General features: G+C 39.3%; 1 protein-coding gene and 1 pseudogene across 4 annotated transcripts in view; both read right to left on the reverse strand.

Annotated features, from left to right (window-relative positions):
• The window catches only part of Nrg1 (neuregulin 1), a 1,059,481-nt gene that overhangs the window by 963,605 nt on the left and 83,789 nt on the right, over nt 1–12,087 (reverse strand). The window lies entirely within an intron of this gene.
• LOC118569226 lies at nt 5,129–5,231 on the reverse strand (annotated as a pseudogene).

Consider the following 12,087-nt stretch of genomic DNA (forward strand, 5'->3'; position numbering starts at 1 on the left):
AATGTTGAGCACTCCTCAAAGCTTGTTCCAGACTCTGTCACCATTATGTTTATAATAAAGGAAATAAAGTGCCCACTAGGATTTCTACTGTGATCTCAGTGCCTCTTCTTCTCCCTCCTCCTCTTTCTCCTTCTTTCTCTTGCCTCCTCCTTCCTTCTTCTCCCTGAGTCAGAGTCTCATACATGCTAGGTTGGTTTTGAACTCACCATGTAGCTAAGGATGGCCAGGATGACCACCATCCTGAAATCAAAGACATGATCCCCCATTCCTTATTTATGGGGTGCTGTGGACCAAGTCTACTGCTCTGTGCATTCTTAGCACACAATCTAACAACTAAACTATTCGTTCCTTTTCCTTCTTAAAAAATAAAAGTTGTACCAATAATATTGACCACTTTGTCAGTAAAACATTTCCAAGTTCTTCTTTCATGGAATTCTCTTCATCCCACTTTAATAACCATACAAAACCAATGTCATGTTCTAAAGCCTAAGGCAAAAAAATTTAAATTGGAAATTTTTTTTTTAAATAAACTTATGGGCCAACAGTTGCAAAAAAATTAAAATGAGCATTTTTTCCTTTGGCTGTTTGTATTTCAATGAGTTTTTTTTCATTTTCATTCTACCTCTAATATAAAGAGAATGGCTTCAGAAAATAACTAGAAAACAAATGAAAGGAAAGAAGAAAATTTTTTTTATTGAAAGTATGCGTCTACGTGCCAAAAGTCAGTCTGCTGTGCCTGAGAAAGTGCTGAGACCTCAAAACCTTGAAAACTTCCTTTTTAAAACAGGAATGCTGACAGCATCTCTCTGCATAAACTCGAGTCTGGGTTGTGTGAATTCAGTGTGCTACATTCAGTACAGACATTCTGTCCAACTCCAAGGCAGGCATGCAGCCCAAAGACGACCCCTCCCGCTGTGAGTACTCTCACACATTAGCCAATGCATGGCCTCAGTGTCAAAGAAAGAGCTCAATTCAATCACGGGTACTGCCGCTAAGTACAGCCCTCACGTCGCTGTTGGACTATAGTTCCTCCAAATGTAGAAATGATTTCTAGCCAGGTCAGGGCCTGGGGAAAAACTTCAAACTGTGGACAGTGGGCAAAGTCAACATGTTTTTTATATAGCCTTCGGGTTAAAAGTAGATTTTACATTTTGAAATGCTTGGGAAAATAAAGGAAAATATTTTGTGGTATTTGAATACTAAACATGCACAAAAACATTTCATTGTTCGTAAATAACATTTTGCCAGAATACTGTTACATCTGCTGGTTTATCTGTGACCTATCTCCGCTTTCATGTTACAGTGGCAGTGTTAAGTAGTTACAACAGAGACTCGTGATAGAAAAGACACTACATTCTGGCCCTTTAGAGAAGTTTAATAAGTCCAGACCTAGAGCAGAGCTTACTAAACCTTTTTGTCTCGTGACTCCTCTTAAAAGCTCAGGAATTTTTCATGTGATGCCGGGTACATAAATATATCAAATAGGTACAGAAAGTAAACATTTGCTAATAATATATCATAAAGAATTGTATTTAAAAGCAATTCTCTCATATGCATACAATTTTACTACCATTAAAAATTGAAGGAAACCTGCCTGTTAGTAGGAAAGGGGTGTGTATTATTTGCTTTTACTTAAAAGATGTCATTTTTGTCTTGATTCTGCCAATGTTTTTCAGAGTGTTTCCATATTTTGACTATATAAGTATCAATGCTGAAAACACTATTTCACATGTTACGGCCTCTTGAGAAATTGTTGGAAATTCTGTCCTAATCTGAAGCCAAAATGCACTTAATAATTTTTTTTTCAAATGAAACTCAAGTAAGATACTCCAACAGCAGTTTGTAAAATCAAGCAATCTATGCTGGGGATAGTCACACACAAATGTAATGCCAGCAGTAGAAAGGATGTGGGAGCAGGAAGATCAGGCATTCAAGGCCACATTCAGCCCTGCAACACTTCGGGTACCAGGAAAAACACTAGAGGCATGGGTCTTAAATCTCTTATATGAAGTGTTTCAAACAGCAGGTGTTGCCCCTGCTTGGTGTGGCAACATACACGATGCTAAGTGTGCACACTGTATGGTGGGACAAAGGCTGCAGTGATGCCTCATGACACATCACTAGACACTTCTAGGAACAACCCAGATTTATCCTGCATTTGATTTTGAATTGATTTTCTTTTCTTACAATTTAACTGTGATTTCAACAAGAGTTTATTGGGATGTGTGTGTGTGTGTGTGTGTGTGTGTGTGTTTGTGTGTGTCTGTGTCTGTGTCTGTGTATCTGTGTGTGTGCATGTGCATATATATATATATATATATATATATATATATATATATATACATGGGGGGGAACACAATGTCTGTGTCAGTCAGGACAACTTTCAGGAGTCTGTTCTCTCTATCATTTTAGTCCTGAGGTTCACATTCAGGTTCTTCAGGCTCAATAGCAAGCATCTTTGCCCACTGAGCCATCTTGCTGGCCCTCGTTTGTGTGCTCAAAAGCCTTTCACTGTTACCAGTTTTTTCACAGCCCCCACATTCAGTTATGAAGTTGGCACCCAGAGCTTACAATTACAAGGGAGTTTGCTATGCACATCCCCTAACGCCCAACTGAGTGGATGATATTACGCCTACTGTAAAGAAAACAAACAAAAGGAAAAAATGACTTCACAAGGTCACACAACTGGTAGGAAGTGCTGTTACTCATTCTTCTGCCTTGTCAAAGAGCATCTATAAATAAGTGGTATAATCATTAGTAATGCTAATTAGTCCAGGGGTTGTAAGAAATGCTGGCACCCTTTCATTTCTCAATACCATAATCAAAAGCAATTTGTTAAAACAGCAGGCACTTAAGAGTCTTTTAGTCTATGAAAGGTCAAGGATCAAACTCTTGGAGAGCATGTTCTGCCTGACAGGATTAGCTAACAGACTTATCAATCCAAGGAGAGGCAAGGATTTCTATCTCCAGTTCCTTATAGGCTCCTACACAGTGAAAGAGAATCTTTAACACCACATGCTTCTCTTGGACTCCTTAGGGTTTTTATGAAAATGCAGTAGACTACCAGATAAATTGAAAGTCTTGTGAAACTTACTAAAGCAACTGTGTAGATTCCATGGACTGTGCACTATTTCTTCTGACTAATGATGCTGTTCAAAGACTTGCCGCCCCTCCCCAAGCTTTTTCTCTTCATTTTTAAATAAATGGCTTCAGAATTTGTTTTTTTAACTTTATTCCTTTCTACTGAGTGTATAGATACATCTAGCTATCTAAATATAAATATAGAATTAATACATACTATAAAAGCTTGACTACAATATATGTAATAATCATCAATTATTTGTATTAAGTACTGAATAAGTAGGAAATAAAGTCCTGGTAAGAACACTGACCAATCAAATATTAACTACTAAGTCTAGAGAGAATGTGACTTTGTCCCTGTCTGGCCAATAACTATATAACTTTGGAAACATCCTTGAACTGCTCTAAGCGTGGTTTTTCAAGTATACAACAGACAAGGCAGTGTGACCTCTAAGGTTTATGAATGTTACATCCATTTCTAAATATTTGTCCAATGTTCCTATAATCTCAGCAGATATGACCACAACATAGGTAGATAATGGAAGAGAGTGTGTATTTGGAGGATGTGTGGAGGGTGTGTGTGTGTGTGTGTGTGTGTGTGTGTGTGTGTGTGTGAGTGAGAGAGAGAGAGAGAGAGAGAGAGAGAGAGAGAGAGAGAGAGAGCGCTTTCTCTTGCTACAGTGATAGAACTGAAGCAATTAGCTTTTAAGGAGAAAAGTGTATCCGGGATCACAGTGTTAGAGGTTCCAGTCTAAAATTAAGGGGTTCCAGTGCTTTGAACCTCTAGCTTGAGTGGCATATTGAGGTAGAAGCATACAACAGAGCAAAGCTTCACGAATGGAGAAGCAAAGACAGAGGCTAGAGAGACGGCTCAGGAATCAAGAGTAAATACTGCTCTTGTAGAAGACCCAACTTTGGTTTCTAGTACATATATCAGAAAGCTCACAATCATCTGTAACTTTAACTCCAGGGAATCCAAAACCCTTTCTGGATTTTGCAGTTACCTATAATCATGTGTACATCTACACATGTACAGACACACTCATGTACACATACTTTAAAAAATAAAATAAATGGTTTCTATAGAGCAAATGCAGAGACAAGGAGACCAGAACTCTACAATCTCCTTCTAGGTCACGCTTCCAGTAACCATGGAACCTCCCACCAGACTCTGCTTTAAAAAATACTTTTTAGATTTGTTTTATGTGTACTAGTGTTTTAGCTGCATTTGTGTATGTTTAACACATGCATGTCTGGTGCATATGGAGTTCAGAAGAGACTATGGAATCCCTTGGAACTGGAATTTCACCTGGTTGTGTACTACCATGTGGGGACTAGAACCCAACTTACGTGCCCCTCTGCTAGAGTAATATGTGTTCTTTAACAACTGGATCATCTAGCCCTAGACCCCAACTCTCAAAAATGCTCACACCACCTCCCAATAGTATCATCCTCGGGGCCAAAAGTTAACACACACATATTTGGGGATCATGTGTACCTGCCATGTCAACACTGAAAAGAGCATATAGAAGTGACTACAGTGGGGAACTTGGTGTTTTACCATGTTACTTACCTCATGCAAAACTGGACTCTCACAATATGTTTGCATGCATGTGCATGTGTGTTCATTCCTTGTCATTTATCTCATGTTAAACAGGGTTCTCAGGGTGTGTGTGAGTGCGTGCGTGTGTGTGTGTGTGTGTGTGTGTGTGTGTGTGTGTGTGTGTTTTATATGTATGTATATATGTGTGCATGACTGGAAATGATTTGTCCTTGTTTTTGAAAGTTCCATACTCCATTATAAACTTCCCCTGTTCACACTGGTGTGGTCTTTCTCTATCACAGGATACAGATAAGACCTGAGCTTTTGTTAAGTGTTCTTTTCATATTTTTGGTCAAAAAGATGGACTTCAGTTTTTCAAGACTCAAAATGGCAAATGCACTTCAAATCCACAATTATTTGTCATGATAAACCTAACCTGTTTGCTTAAGTCAAAATATATTCTGTTTATATTAGCTCTCATATTACAAATTTCATTTAAAAAAAAAAAACTTCTGTCTTAGGACTGAAATTGAAAAACAAACAGTTATCATTAAACTGATAAGAACAGATACTACACTTGATCTTAGCCAAAAGGCCTAGATGACAGTGGGAGTAATGAAGGGCAAGGTCTGAAGGAAAGAAAGCTTAGGGGAACAGGAGATACCAGCTGGATCAAGAACAGAAAGGGAGAACAAGGAATAACAGACCATGATAAATGAAGACCACATAAGAACAGGAATAGGCAGAGTGCTGGAGAGATTCCCTGAAATCCATAATGATACATCCTCGGTAGACTGCTGGCAATGGTCGAGAGAAAGCCTGATCTGACCTAGTCTGGTGATCAGATGGCCAAACACCCTAACAGTCGAGCTGGAACTCTCATCCAATAACTGATGGAAGTGGATGCAGAGATCCTCAGCCAGGCCCCAGGTGGAGCTCCAGGTGTCCAATTGTCGAGAAAGAGGAGGGACTGTAGGAGCGTGAATTGTTGAGCTCAAGACTAGAAAAAGCACAGGGACAAATAGCCAAACGAATGAAAGCACATGATTTATGAACCAAAGGATGCTGAGCCCTCAGCTGAAGCGGGCCCTCTGGTTAACTGAGACAATTGAATAGCTTGAAATGTTTGGGAGGCATCCAGGCTGTGGGACCTGGACCTGTCCTTAGTGCATGAGCTGGCTGTTTGGAACCTTGGGCTTACACAGGGACACTTTGCTCAGCCTGGAAGGAGGGGACTGGACCTGCCTGTACTGAATCCACCAGGTTTAAATGAATCCCCAGGGGAGTCTTGGCCCTGGAGGAGATGGGAATGGAGGGAAGGGGATGAGGGGAAGGTGGGGGTGGGGGCAGGAGGGGGGAGGACAGGGGAACCCATGGCTGATGTGTAAAATTAAAACACAAATATAATAACAATAAAAAATATAATTAAAAAGGTTATCATTAGATTACTCAACTATGAATACTTATATATTAGTCTTTTAAAGACCCTATTACTGAAAATTTCCATAATATATCCCTCTGAAATACAGCTAATAAATTAGTTTGCATTTAAATTGATCAGTCAAACCCTGAAGAGGGCTTGGCACCTTCTTATTAACCTTTAAAAAGCATTCAATGCCCATGAAATCACAACAATATGGTTGCCTCAACAAGACTGCATAATGACCGTACCAGTCAACATGCCAACATTAATGACAGAACTTTCACGAGGCCCTACCCTTTGATGAACAGCTATAGGCAATTAATTGTGGAATATTTATCGGTGTAAAGATATGTTACATTGTTGCTGCTGCATTTGTTTAATGATATAAGGACGTCTTATCTTTGTTTATACTGCATTTCTTTAATTATGAAAAGATGTGTTTGTTTCACTTTTCCTGTCTAAGGCACCTGGTTGGCCTGATAAAAAGCTGAAATCCAATAGCTAGAAAAGGTAAAAAGCCTCAAGGCAAAACATAAAGAGAAACTGGTTAAAGAAAAAAAGCTAGCCAATAATGAGCACAAGCTAAGGCTGAGCATTCATAACTAATAATGTCTCCATGTCAGGATTTGGGAGCTGGTTGGTGGTCCAAAAGAAAATGCCTGATACAATCAATGGCTGCTAAGAAAGGGACAAACAGTTTCTTCAGGCTGAATCCCAATCCCAACAGCTTATCCAATCCCAAGTGGTCAGCCTTAAACACATGTACATATGAGCACACTGAATAAACTCGTGTTTTTTGGATGTGTGGGTGCAGAGGGATATGTGTGTGTGTGTGTGTGTGTGTGTGTGTGTGTGTGTGTGTGTACATGTATAGGTGCGTGTGTTATGTAATAATAAAAGAAGGGTCATAAATTTGAGGGAGTGGAAGGACACTAAAGGAGTTGGACAGGGCAGAGGGAGGGGTGGAAATGATATAAATACAGTACTCATATACTGAATTAGGAATACATGGCGCTGGGACTGAAGAATCCACCTTGATTAACAAGAGACCAGCACCACTAAAGTGAAAACTTTGCTTTACTGTGACAATTAATATTTGTTAGCTGGAACTGAGAAACTAGCAGTGATTAAGAAGAGACCAACATCACTGAGGGGCATAAAAAAGGATTATTTCCTTGGGGTTAGTAACCACAACTTGTGATACAGAGGGGGCTAAGGCTGCATCTCATGCTGGCAGGTGAACTTGGTAGAATAACAATCACTTGGAGATGGTGCTAGTTTTAAAGACATGAAGGGGTCATGGAGAGCAGTTGAGGCTTGGCATTGTGTGACAGGCCTAGAGTCCCTGAATAGAGAGGCCACAGGTTGAATTGTATTGTTGAAATTACAGCCTTAGTTGCAATTGAAGCCCCAGAATGGAAGCAATCATGGAGAGAAGTTGTAGTCTGGCACCTTGTAGTGGGTTACAGTCCAAAGAGAGACCAAGGGAGTCTATTGGTAAAGGTGTAGCTCAGTTATAGCAAAGACTCCAGCATTTTGGATATGCTACCAAGGAAAGCCTAAGAGACAAGCTATGTGTGCTTCAGATAACAGAGCTGGAGAAATGGAATCATTCCACGGTCTTTTGGAGCACAGATTATGAGTGGATCCCAGACATCAAACACTGAACTTTTATACTGTTGAACCTTGGTTTTGCTTTGAATTGTAACTGTGCCCTGATTTCCACCATTGAAATAAGAAAAGTATTAACTTATTTTTTTTTTAATTTTACAGAATCCCACAGTTGAAATACTTTGAACTTTTTAAAGACTGTAGTGGGTAGCCGTTCCAACTTTGACCTGGAAATACCACCACCCTTTGAGGCTTCAGTAACTGTCACACCTATAAGGCAGAGCCGAGAGAGGACCCCTGAAGACCTGGGATCAGATGGGGGAGCTCTCTTGGTTCCTAGACCCAGCAGAGTTCTCTAGAGAATACTGCCAGAATGTGCTATACCTTTCCCAGACCCTATAACCTATCCCTTCACTTGTAAGTTACCCCACAAAATAAACCTCCCTTTTAACTGTGTTGAGTTTCCTTAATATTTTAACCATTATCTGGTGCCCAACATGGGGCATGAACTCATGACCCTGAAATTAAGAGTCTCATGCCTAGACTTCTTGGAAAAATGTATTGACTGGACATGCAGGACCCATAGAAAGGTGACCACTGAACTTTGCTTGGCAAAATGGTCATTTACGTTCCTGCCTCACAGAGGAAACTGCCAGGCATTCTATAGGACACAGAGAAAAATGACTGAGAGACTCTAGGCCTGTGAGCTGAAGACAAATTTACAAGTGAACTTTGGATGACTGTCCAGGCTGCCAGCTGTCTCTGTCTACTCTCACAAGTCTCCTGAAAGTTGCTTGCATCGTCGTCCATTTCTCAGGTAAGATTATATCCTTCTGAGGTCTTTGTTGTAGTTGAAGACTAGATAGTTACAATTTTCTTTAGTTATGATAAAAGATAAGTTAGATATGAAACCTTAGACTCACAAATATAGGATAGATATCTTCTTTAATTTTGCCAAATACAAATAGACTAGTTATTATAAGTAGACTAGATAATTGTAATTCTTGCTTGATAATTGCTTTGTTATCTGTAATTTTGCTATGTGAATGTTAAAATCTTCCTTTGAAAAAAAAAGAAAAAGGGAAGTGCTGTGGGATGTTCTGTATGTTAAATGTGTTGCTCTAGTGGCTCAATAAATAAAACACTGATTGGCCAGTAGCCAGGCAAGAAGTATATATATATAGGCAGGACAAGGAGAGAGGGTAATTCTGGGAAGTGGAAGGCTGAGCCAGAGAGATGCTGCTAGCCTCCCTCTACCATGAAAAGAGAGATATAAGGTACAGGTAAGCCACAAGCCATGTGGAAGCTTATAGACTAATAGATATGTGTTAATTTAAGATATAAGAACTAGATAACAAGAAGCCTGCTGTGGCCATACAGTTTGTAAGCAATATAAGTCTGTATGTTTACTTGGTTGGGTCTGAGCGGCTGTGGGACTGGTGGGTGAGAGAGATTTGCCCTGACCATGGGCCAGACAGGACTGGAGAAAACTCCAGCTACAAAGGACACTTTGGAATTTTAGAGAAACTTTGAAAATTGAAAGGGACTTCAGATATTTAAAGAGACTGAACTTTTAATATTAAGGTAATAATGATTTATATTGTGGTATCAATATTAATGTGCTCCCTTGGGAACAAATGATAAAGGAAAGGTTCTAGCTGAATAATATGTTTGTGTGTTAACTTGATGGGGTGAATTGTGCTGGCTAGTTTTATGTCAACTCAATACATGTTAAAGTCATTTGGAAAGAAGAAACCTCAACTGAGAAAATGCCCTCATCAGATTGGCTTGTGAGCAAGCCTCTAGAGTGTTTCTTGGTTGACAACTGATGTAGAAGGCCCCAAACCATTGTGGGTGCTGCTGTCCCTAGGCAGGCAGTACTATAATCTAGAAGAAAGCAGAATGAGTAAGCCATGGAGAGCAAGCCAGTAAGCTTGCTCCATGGCCTCTGCATCAGTTTCTGCCTCCAGTTTCCTGCCCTTCCTGAGTTCCTGTCCTGTCTTCCCTAGATAATGGACTATAAGCTATATAATTAAATAAATTCATGGCATTTTATCACAGCAATAGTTAGGATTAATTAAAACATCCAGTATGAAATTCTCAAAAAAATCTTTAGAGTCAAAGTTATCATTTTAACAATGATTAAAAGAAATTGGAAGAATGGTCTTCCAATGAGCTGTAGAACTCATCTTCCATCTACCTGGGTATGAGTACTCATTGGCTATGCAAGGGCAAACTCACTTTCTGGGACATAGTTCGGACCTGATTGATTATTATTCTTAGTAGGACTTTATCTCCCCTCTCTTTCACCTAGTCCAATCTGCATAATCACTGTTCTGCTACATTCAGAACTACATGTTAGAGATAACATGTGGCATTTGTCTTTCTGTGTTGGATTTATTTCAAACTACTATGTAGTTTATGAAGAACTAAGAGAGGATCTAAAAATTTTCAAACATGAAGAAATTATAAAGAAATGAAAGACTTAGCTACCTAATCTAATTAGTACATACTAAAGCACATATTGAAATATCAGTGTAATCTCTAAGTATCTTCAGTTTTTACATGTTAGTTAAGAACTATGTAAAAACAAAGAAATGTCTGAGAGATGGTTCATACAGTAGGGGGATTATGCACATGTAGACAACTTGTATTTGAACCCTGATCCCTCAAGGTGACTGGAAAGGACTGACCCCCAAGAGTTGTCCTCTGACTTCCATACTTGTATGCTGTGGCAGACACATGCCTGCAGACACACACACATACACACACACACACACACACACACACACACACACACACACACAGAGAGAGAGAGAGAGAGAGAGAGAGAGAGAGAGAGAGAGAGAGAGAGAGAGACCAATAAATCAATAGGATTTTAAAAATAAAATGAGGATATACACCACAGGCATCTGAAATACAAAACTCTTACTGCTTTGTTTACTGCTGAGTTCTGTCAACTCTCCATGTAGTTTATGGGTCAATGTGTCCTATTATACATCTAAATGTGTAGTCAATAATGAACTTGATAGTGCTCTCAGAGTCAATATTTGAGGCTGCAAGTATAATTTAAAGATATCAAGGTTGAATAAGGAAGTAAAATACAGAGAATACTTAAGAACAATTAAATATTTCTTGGATGGATTTACTCACTGATCCAGAGTATTTGCAAACACTATGATGAAGCCTGTGAACTCCTGATCCCTACTGTAGGAACAGTAAACTAACTCTAATGATACAGTTTGATAGCAATCAGCAGATGCCCCGTGCCTGCATTTCACAGACTAAAAACATCAAATTAGACATGAAGGTGGCGACACTCATGCCTGGTATTCAAGAGGCATGAGGAGCCCATTCTTTGAAGGAAGGGGTGTTGTTTTAGTCAGTTTTCCATTGCTTTGACAAAATATCCAAAAAAGAACAAAGGTTTCCTTTGAATCAGCATTCAGTCTGTTTAGAAGGTTTTAGTCCAATGTTTGGTCCCTACTCTTTTGGGCCCGCACTATCACAATACGTCATGGTAAACAGAGGTTGTCTTTTTACCATTAATCACAGGGAAGCAGAGAGAAGAAAATGCATGGTCCCAATATCACCTTCAAAGTCATGTCCACACTGACATAATATCTTGACATTTCCTAAAGATTTCACCACTTTGACACCACAGATCGGAAGACAAACCTCCATACACATGGGTCTTTGAAGGGACACTTATGCAGACCACAGAGATGTAAATAAAAATCTTAGAATAAAGTAAACATTGATGGAAAATTACAGTGACATCATAATAAACAGAGCTAAAACTTAGTTACAGGTAAGTATATGTATAGAGTTTTGAGAATGTCATGCTTTATTTTAGACAACCACTTACTATATATAAAGCTGTTCAATCACAAGGCACTGTAGCCTTCGAGATAGTCTTAGGCAGGAAAGTGGCTAATTGGGTTTGGCACTAAAAGACAGGGAAGGAAAGGCTTGGAAAGGTGGGAATGCAGGTAGAGGGCAAAACTGTAAACAATTTAGGAACTATTGCTGAATGGAGAGCAAACTGTGTTTCCTACTCTGGTAACAAGGAATATTTAATAAAGGTTTGAGGCTTTTAGAAATAGAAGGCACTATCTAGGCTCTAGACCATTTCCTCAATGGACCACTTGGACAACTGTGTAGCTTACCACACTATTAACTATGAGTGGAAGGATAAAGGTATGCTATAGATTTATCAGACTGTTTATTTATTTAGGTGGTTCTGGGGATGGAGGCCTGGGGCTTCAAGAATACTGGGCAAGTGCTCTGTGCCTAAGCCACAGCCCCAGATCTATGCTTTATTTTAGACAACCACTTAATATATAAAGCTGTTCAGTGTAGGAAAATATTTTTAAATTAACTTTGTGAAGGAATCCTAAAAAAAAAAAAAAAAGAGAGAGAACACTAG

This window comes from Onychomys torridus, chromosome 17, assembly GCF_903995425.1.
Source record: "Onychomys torridus chromosome 17, mOncTor1.1, whole genome shotgun sequence".
NCBI lineage: Eukaryota > Metazoa > Chordata > Mammalia > Rodentia > Cricetidae > Onychomys > Onychomys torridus.